This window comes from Malaclemys terrapin, chromosome 10, assembly GCF_027887155.1.
Source record: "Malaclemys terrapin pileata isolate rMalTer1 chromosome 10, rMalTer1.hap1, whole genome shotgun sequence".
NCBI lineage: Eukaryota > Metazoa > Chordata > Testudines > Emydidae > Malaclemys > Malaclemys terrapin.
This window is the reverse complement of record NC_071514.1, coordinates 48,044,138-48,054,106: the sequence shown is the minus strand read 5'-3', so window position 1 is coordinate 48,054,106 and position 9,969 is coordinate 48,044,138. Positions and strand designations below refer to the sequence as shown.

The 9,969-nt window shown below is 45.6% G+C and overlaps 1 long non-coding RNA gene across 1 annotated transcript in view; it reads left to right on the top strand.

Annotated features, from left to right (window-relative positions):
• Window positions 1–385: 385 nt before the first annotated feature.
• LOC128844819 (uncharacterized) overlaps window positions 386–9,969 on the top strand; it is a 42,917-nt gene continuing 33,333 nt past the window's right edge. The window contains exon 1 of the long non-coding RNA XR_008446537.1: window positions 386–452. This is a non-coding gene — a long non-coding RNA (uncharacterized LOC128844819). The remainder of the gene's footprint in view (window positions 453–9,969) is intronic.

Below are 9,969 nucleotides of genomic sequence, written 5' to 3'. Positions count from 1 at the left end.
AACAGCTAGCGGAACACTCTCTCCTTAGAGTCAGTAAGTAGGCTGTGGTTTAATTCCAGCTGGGCAGGGTGGGCGGAGGGGCCGTGTGTATGAGAGCATACAGAGCCTCCTGAGTTTTAGGTCCCTGACACAATTCTGGGTCTATTGTAAAAGACAGACTTCAATTCCTTGGGCTGAAGGGATGGGTGAGCAGAGTGAGGTAATTGAAGGGAATGGCTCCTAATAAAGGACAGAAATGCATTTTCACTTTTGCCAACAATTGTTGCTATGGTTACCAATGTGCTTAAAAAAAGAAAGAAAAGTTAATCAGGAACTAAAAGTTTCTAGACACTTGAACAAACTCTCAGGCTGCCCACAGAGAACCTGATAGGTGGAGACCTCTCAGCATGATACTCTGGTTTCTCTTGGAACCATTCTGGCTCCTCCTGGATCCTGACTCAGTTGTTTTAAAGGTATTTAAATAGGGAAGGTTGGAGGTGACCTTCTAGTGCCTGGACTCCTCCATGGGCATGTATATATCATGAGATTTGATTCTGTGTCTGTTTACCTTGCTGCTTGTCTTCCTGGAATCCTGGTTCTTGTAAGAGAACAATGGGAGGCCTGATGTGAGAAGATGGATTCCTTTGTCAGGGTCTGGTTGCCTAGTCCAAATGTGAATGCAAAGAGAAAGTCGTTTCCATTGGCTGCATGGAAGGCTATCATCTTACTTAGGTTTCAAAGTTTGGTTAGGTTCCAAGTTGGCCTTAAGTTTATATGTTTGATGCAATTGAATGAGTTTGGAGGTGAAAGTCTCCTCTCACCCAAGGAGAGGGTGGTTACTCTAGACCAGGGCTAGGGTCTGTTTGGCAGAGCAAGGTGGTAGAGCCCAGGGCTGAATGAAGATGCCCAGTGTACCCAGAAATTATAAAGGGTCATCAGCTTTTGGGCACAGAATCCTGCTTACTAGACAAGTCCTTACTGAAAGATATTTTAGTTTAAATAGCAAAGTCTGCCAGGCTTGTGAGACTGGAGTGGCGATGGGCCAGAACCATCAGAAAACCCCAAACTTTGATGGAGTTTGGCTTTGAGACCTATGCCACAGCTATAGGCTGTACTAGGAAACAAAGCTATAGTTGAAAGTGGTTTTCAAACACTGCTCCTCTCTCCCATGCCAAACTTGAAGACTGCTAGCAAGCCTGTGTAGATTGATCTGAACGGGGCTTGTCACCGGGTTCAGAAAGCCCCCTTTTCTTATCTTGTTTATACAAAAGTAGCCCGTTCTCCACTCTGTTGTTGTTTCTCTTATTTCTTTTTCTTTCCAAGAGCTTGCAGTGGTGTTTTTCGTCCTGCTGAGGAAATATTAACTGGCCTGTATTTTTTCAATGTGCTTTTTTTCTCTTTAAATAGGTGTGTTGACATTCTGTGCCAAGGCGGCACAGTTCAGAAGGTTCTCTAGGCATAATAATTAATTCAGCTTGTTCAGTCCGAGCTGAACCCTGATACAGCAGCTGTAGGGAGCTCACCGCTATTCTGGTTCCAGCTTTTTCCTACTGGGTGTCACAAGGGAATGATGTAACAGCTCTGGCTATAGGGAGTTCTCAGCTATACCCAGGTACACTCTCTGCCAGCAGGAGGTGCTGTAGGGAATGCTGCATACATTCTGGCAGCATAGTATGCAATAGGGAATGGTACAGGCATTCTGATTATGCCCGAGGGAAGGGGAGGGGGACTATAGGGGATGAGGGAACTCACAGCTCTTGCATTTCAGGCCTCTCATCTATCCGTCTAGATTTTATGTACTTGTATGGCCGGCAAAATTGTAGTATCTGAGCACCTCCCAATTTTTACTTTATTTCTCCTCACAACACCCCTGTGAGGCTGGACAGTGCTATTATCCCCATTTTGCAGATGGGGAAATTGAGGCACAAAGAGATACAGTTAGGCCCCTAAATGTCTTTAAGGGTCTAGGTCTAATTTATTTGCCCAAGGTTACACAGGGAGTCTGTGGTAGAGGATGGAATTGAACCACAATTCCCCAAGTCTGAGGCTAGCACTCTAACCACTAGACCAGGGGTGGCCAACCTGAGCCTGAGAAGGAGCCAGAATTTACTAATGTACATTGCCAAAGAGCCACAGTAATACGTCAACAGACCCCCATCAGCTTTACCGCCCTCCCCCCCCCCCGCCGCTCCTAGCGCCTCCCGCCCACCGGCAGCCCTGCCGATCAGCACCTCCCCTACCCTCCCTGCATGTCCCGATCAGCTGTTTAGTGACATGCAGGAGGCTCTGTGAGGGAGGGGGAGGAGCGAGGGCATGGCAGGCTCAGAGGAGGGGGCGGAAAGGGGTGGAGTGGGGTCAGGGCCTGTGGCAGGGGCAGGGCCTGTGGCAGAGCCAGGGGTTGAGCAGTGAGCACTCCCTGGCACATTGGAAAGTTGGCACCTGTAGCTCCAGCCCAAGAGTTGGTGCCTATACAAGGAGCCGCATATTAACTTCTGAAGAGCCGCATGTGGCTCCGGAGCCACTGGTTGGCCACCCCTACACTAGACTCTCCTCTCCCTATTACACAAAGAACGATGCAGGAATTCTGACTACAGAGTAGCTGATGGCTACACCGGTCCCAGTGAGACTCATTGCAAGGAATGGTGTAGGAGCCCAGGCTGTAGGGAGCTCCCCTAATGTCTCTTAAGTTCCTGTAGGACTATATGCATTTGGAGACTGTATTTCTCTGCCTATGGTATAATTATTTTCTGATTTTATTCCAAGTTTGTAGCCTTCCTGGGGCTCACTCTGTTTTCTCTCCTTTCCTCTGGAGCTCTTGTAAGGAAGCGTTTCTGTAACACTGCAGCTTTGGCCTTTTCCCAAACACCTTTGGAATGAGAGTGACGAGGGAAATGGGGATGGGAGACTGACTCTGACAAAGAGCAAAGGGCACCAAAAACAACACAAAAAATCTGCGTTGGTGAAAAAGCAGAATAACATTCTTTTCTGCCAAAGAAAAACAATCTGATTTGGCCGAATAAACGTATTTAAAGAAAAAAAATATATTCTTCTCCTGGGCAGAAACTCCACTGGATGTTCTGAACATTAAGTACAATAATTTAAACAAGAGGAATGTATTAGATAGAGGTAGGGGTCAAAGAAACATTTATATAAGGTTTAAATAAAAGGCCATGTGGATAGTGCATTTCCCTTTATTTATGCCTCTCATTTATTGTCTTTCCATTTTCACTTTCAGCCTCCTCCCTTTCTTTCCTACTCTTTCCAAAAAAAAATTTCACCTTTTTTCCTCTTTCTGGCCCTGATCCTGCAAACACTGTCACATGGTTAATGTTACTACTGTGAGTAGTCCCATTGATCCAGTAGTAGTGTTAAGTACATTTATGTGTTTATAGCATAGAGGCCCCTGTCCCTATGTCTCTCTGTCATTTTTCAGTTTGATTCCAGTATCATGACATCAGTTTTAGGGCCCAACCCTACATTTTTTTTATCATGTGAGGAGTCCTGTTGAAACCAAGAGGGAGTAAGAATGGCTTGAGTAAGTAAAGATTTGCAGGACCTGGCCTTCATAATAAACACACATTCTTTTGATGCACAAAGCAGGGCATATTTTATCATAATACAACAGCCTTAATTCTGAACCAAAATAAATATAATTCTTTTCTCTGTAATCTCATAATATGCACACAAATTCTGAAACCCGTGTGTGTGTGTGTAATAAACATATTAATCTCAAATGCAAGACTACATACATAATTTATCATAAATTTATAACCTTACTCACTTTCCTTTTAAACTACATATACAACATCATTCTTAAGATCAGTAATTGCAAGGGCTTTACCACAATACACACACACACACACACACACACAGGCTTGTTACTAGCACACTTAAGCCACAAGTGTGTCTGCTGGTTGATAAATATAAACTGATAATATTTCCTATATAATTGTAATCCTTAAAGAAAAATATGCAAACACCTAAATCAAGATGACAAAAATACTCTGAAGAACAATTCAATATAAAACAGCACCCCAGGGGTCAGACATTAAGGTGATTGTGTTGTCATAAGAGATGCATTTATTTATACGTCATAAGAAGAATGTGCTTGCTCATTATATACTCGGTATAAGAATAATACTAGCCTTAATAATTTTTAAGTGCTTGGATTCAGTAAATGATGGGATAGATAAGGACACTGTTGTCACTTAGCAACATTAACTGGCTTTGAACAGACCAGGCAAAAATACGGGTAATTTCCCCATCAGATGCTTTTAGCATCCTATTTGTCCTGGACCTGGGTAAGGCATCCTTAAAAGAGATTGTATAAAAGGTTTCCCATAGGATTACCAGCTCTTTAATCAATACACCTTCATTCCTTTCTGCATGTATCTATGGCCAGTAGGGTTTCCCACTTCCGTACTATGAGGACTTCGGCTCAGCACTGTTGGTTTATGTCACAAGAATCCTTTAACGGAATTCCCTGTGTCTCACTGCACCAACCCGTTGTTCTCTGTCATCTGTTTTGTCCTTTAGACCAGCTGTGAGTGCTCCACCTGGCAGTCTGTCTGTTCTGCTTCAGGCCAAAAAGCCAGTTGTGGCTTAAGTGTGCTAGTAACAAGCGTGTGTGTGTGTGTGTGTGCGCGCCTCATGAATTGGATGAGTCATTAGGCTTGTGTGATTAAACCCTCATGGAGGCACAATGTTGTAGTTTTTTTATACATTGCCACATGCATTTTCAGATTGTGGAGCGGTCTATTTTGTTCAATGTCCAGCCAGCCTTTAGATGTCATAGGGGTATTGTGATCGGTGTGTGACGAAGTGGGGGGTTCTCTTGATTTTTTTCAATGGTTTGCATGCAGAGGGGGTGGGACACAGTTTCCCTGGGTGTTACTGGTTTAATGAGATGATGGGAGAGGGAGTTTGTTGTTACAGAGTACCAGCAACAGAACTTGGGACCCCAGCCAATGGCCTGGAGAATGGATACCCCAGCAACTGGTAACCTGGTGACCAGGAGGCCCAGCTCGGGAGTCACAGCCAGTTCTGGCCAGTGGGGGGACAATGGGCTGCAGAGAGAGGACCCCGGTGATGTCACCAGCCGGTTCCAGCAGAGGGGTGTGACAATGGACAGAGGCAGGACTTGCAGGAGGTGATATCTGATACCCAGCTGGAAAGGGGGAGGAGGGCTCGGGACTGGAGAGAGAGAGCAGGCAGAGCCCACCCTGGATGCAGGAGAGAGTTAGATGTACTATGCTGACGGAGGCCAGGCATGTGGGCCCTGAGAGTTTCCTATGCTGTTTTCAAATGCTCAATAAACCCTCCTGTTTTACGCTGGCTGAGAGTCACTCCAGACTAGAGAACAGGATTGCATTATTCCCTCTGGGAGTGGAGACCCCGGGGGTCCAGAGCGAGTGGACTCCCTGAGGGGGTCCACAGCGAGGGACAGGTGTGCTAAGGCTCAGAGAGTTGCAGTTCCAGGAGTTGGAGGGGCTTAACCCCCAAGAGAGAGTGGATCCCTGAGAAGGGCTGTCATACTGAAAAGGGTTCCCCCCAGGGACTGTATGGGCCAAGAGTGGGCACGACCTGTGAGTCCATGACACAGGGTCCCAGTGAGGGCCAGCTATGGTCACTCAATTAGGGTGAACTGCACAGAATGGGGCAGACAAACCCCAAAAAGCTGGAGGATATTCCAATATTTAGATTTACCAAGCCAGCATAAAACAGCTTCTTTATTACCTTACTAGTTACTCAGAAGTCCAAACAACACAGTTCCCTTAAAGTGCTCCAGCCTCAGGCCTCCCTCCAGGTACCTAAGTCAAATATGATGATTTCTGAAAATCTTATTTCATCATTTAAAAGAAAAGGTTCTACCAATCCCAAAGGATTGGACACATTACCTCTCAGGTTAATTAATGTTTCATATTTTACCCAAATACACGCTACAGCTAATTCTTATTAACTAAACTAAAATTTATTAAAAAAACAAAAGAGAGAGAGAGAGAGTATGGTTAAAAGATCAATACACATACAGACATGAGTTCAGTCCATTGAGGTTCAGATTCATAGCAGAGATGGTGAACGTTGTAGTTGCAGAGAGTTCCTTTAGAATTCAGTTCATAGGTTATAGTCCAATACCCAAATATCATATTCAGGGCATACCAACATAACTGGGACCTCAGTCTTGCAACTCAAACATCCCCTTGATGAAACTTAAGCAGATCTGAGATGAACAGGATCAGGACCCAAGGGTCTTTTTATACAGTGTCCTAGCATCAACTTGATCACACAGTCCTGGTTAAACAATTGATGTAACCTTTTGCTTTCTAAACACCATCAGTAATTAGTTACACAAATTAACATAGGGCAATTTATCCATTAGGCAGTCTATTACAAACTTCTAAGAGACATATAGACAATGACATTATTTTACCCAAGATTCATCCAAATGTTAGTATTCCCTTTTGATCTCTGAATCAATAGTTATAGTGACAGACAGGAACTGTCTTTTTAGGGGTAGCGTCTAAGATACACACAATTAGTATTACTTCTAACAATATAGGTTTGCATTTCAAAGTTCTAGCCTATTTAACATGAATGGCCCTAATTATCATTCGCATACCATTCGAACATGACTTTAAAGGTGGGTTTTGGGTCATTCAGCCTGCAAGCTGTTTAACCCTTTCTAGCCATCCGTCACAGGTGTGTGTCTAGTCTAGTGCTTAGAATTGGAGATTAGGTGCCAACAGTTCTGGATTTTCTGTCTGGTTCTTCTACTGACTCACTCTGTGACATCAGACAAGTCATGTCACCTCAGTTGCCCAACATGTAAAATGAGGCTAATACAGACCTACCTTGCCATGCAGGGCTTCATTCACTCCTGTTTGTAAAGTGCTTTGAGATCCATGGATGAAAGGTGGGGGCCCTGCAAACCACTGTAGCAAATCTGCAGTCCTAGATGAACTTCTTATGGGTTGTCATTATGCTGCACAACAGCCACTTGGTGGTAGAAGTGGGACCAGAACTCAGATTGTCCGTCCCCAAAGGCACCATCTGAATCACCTCAATTACTCCCTACCAGGGGCGCACATCTCTCTCTGGCCTCCACGGAAGACAGTGGAAGTGTCACTTCTGTAGGATAAAACTTGGTTTCCAATTGTTAGTGAGATTCAGAGTCTTTCACCTCCTGGGTCTCAATTCAAAGCCACCTTTTGATTGTGGTTTGGGCCTGGTGCAAAATGGTTTTGGTGCTTTCTGTTCAGTTCCCGATGCACAGGGATCCTGATTCTGGCCTCTGTTAGTGTAAAGGAGATAGAGCCTCCTTCTAGGAGGGAAATAGCCTCAGCTTAAGGGCACTCCATGGACAATTTAGAGTTGTCACAATGGCTTTATGCTGCTCATATTTGCAGTTCCCAGTGTAGACATGTACTATAGAGGGGGGATAGCCTGAGTCCAGCTGGTCTCGGCTGCTGGGCAGCCCTAAGACCACTGTAGCCAGTGCTTAAACTAAAGCAGCCCTGTGGCAACTTGCATCAGGAACCAGGCAGGCTCTGGCAGACAATGGCTTAAAGCCACCTACTCCCCCATTGGTGTGCTGAGCTGAGCAGAGGACTTGAGCATCTGACCCATGGTGTCCACATCACATACTGCACCTTCACATGTGGCACTAGTTGGCTCCTACTGTGGCAGTTTCTCAGCAGAGAGGTCAAGGAACTAATGGGCCACAGAGAGCAAACAGAGGCCAGAATCAGGATCCCTGTGCATCGGGAACTGAACAGAAAGCACCAAAACCATTTTGCACCAATTGACTTGTATAGATGGGCCCTGAGTCAGGGCCGCAGCATGTTGGCAACAGCACAGGGACCGGGTACTGCTGCTGCTTATGCTGTACCAAATCTGACAATTATTAGAGGGTTTCTGTTGGCTCAGTCCCTTTCACCAGCTTCATGCACTTGCTGACTATTGTATGGCACAGGGAATACCACAATGGACTGGCTTCTTGGCTGTGTGGCACCTGGCCCCATGGAGTTCTTAGGCAGTGCCACAAAGCAAATGATGATGATAACTATTAGCAGACAGCCGGAGGGGTGCCTCTGCCCCACCCTGGGAGGGGGTGTCCCTGCCCCTCCTGCCCACAGAGCCCCCTCTGCCCCATCCTGGGAGTACTGTGTTGGAGGCTTGGGAATTATTTGGTTCTCTCTCTCTCTCTCTCTCTCTCTCTCTCTGTAAAGCAGCCTCTGTTTATTCCTTCCTTGTGTGAACAGCTGTGGGACAGTGGATTTGGCCTATCTGTGTGAGAGAGTTTGCAGCATGTTACAGCCCCAGTTAAGAGAATTGATGGGCCAGGAAGTGAATTGTCAGGCTGAGGGGCTGACCAGAGGAGCAAGCGTTTGGTGCTAGCACATGAGAATGTGGGGAGGCCAAAGCATTTGGGAATCATTACAAATTTCTCTTTCCCAGCAGGGAGACTTGCAGCTTTTTTATCCCTGGGTCAAGGGGGTTGATGAAGCCAGAAGGAAAATTTGAAAGGGGCAAGGGAGGAGTGGGAGTGCTATCAGACAACCATGGTTATCTCCTCACCCCCCACAGCAAGTCATGTCCAAGGGAAACATCTGCTTTGGGAGAAGTGTATGGGAAGGAGAGAGCAAAAACTAGGGGTATGAATTCATTTACAGAATAGATTGGGAGAGGCCAAAGGAGGGCTGGAAATGTGGGAGCATGGAAGTGTCAAGATGTGATCTCTGTGCTTCACTGAGAAAATTGGGTTTAACAGCCCAGCACAATAAGGCCTTGTGGTTTGTGATGTATGACAAGAATTAGGCCTGACAGCACCTCTGATGGGAGTCTCTCTTGCCTCTTGCCCACCCTTCCTCCACCAGAGCTATTTCAGCAATGCGACCCTCCCTCCTCCCCCGCAATGTGAGCCAGACTCTCTGTACCACCAAGTCGCCATCATTAACCTAATTCCAAGCTACCCCTTTATGCTGCTCACTTCCAAAGAATGTGTTTTCCACAGCCTGGCTGCAGCTGGACCTGTTAGAAATGTGGGGGAGGGGGAATCAGAAATGTAGGGGGCAAGGTCCTTGTTCTGCTCCTCATTTCACTTCTGTTGGTTTAAGGCCAGGCCCCTAGCTCCTGTTAAAAAGGCAGAAATTTCAATGCAGATGCTCCTGCAGGAGGGGGTAAGGGGACCTGATGATTAAGAGAATGGAAGCCTTATGCCATGGGGCGAAGTACCTGGCCATATACTTCACTAGCCTCCCATTCAGAACCCTTCCTTTTAACAGACAAGAGATCTAAGGGGACAGCCACTTAGCTGCCACTCTATGGCTCAAAAACAACAAGGAGTCTGGTGGCACCTTAAAGACTAACAGATGTCTCTATGGCTCGAATCTCTGAAAGTGTAACCACTGTTTACATGTTCTCCTCACTACCAGTTCCAGTCCTGTAACCAAACTCTCCTATGGGTTGGTTCAATCTGCAAGGGCCAAAGCAATCTATGTTATTACACAGGTGGTCAGGCCATTCCTGTCTTATAACACAACTCCACAATATTGCCTCTCACATGCACAACAGCCTTCTGTATATAAAGGGTTAATAAATTATTGGTAGAGGTATAAGCATGTTACAGACATGAATAGTATTGTGCTATTGATGGTTATACACACATCAACAGAAGGTGTTACAGAGGGTAACAAGTCAGGTTATAAGTAACTTGTTGGACTCCATAACAATCAACCATTTATTAAAATGTCTATTAACCCTCTATTAAAAGAACCTTAATATAAAGTGTGACTTCCAGTTTGTAATGTAGATATGACCAAAGCAATGTCCGTAGAAGCATGCTAAGGCTTAAGGCTGTAGCATATTTCAGGAACAAGGTGACGGTCCTACCTACACTATACAATGAAACCAACACAGCTGTCACTGGAATGCCGAGGAGGTCTGAATGCTGCACTACAGCTACTCCCTGACTCCTTTTCTGGTTCAGAG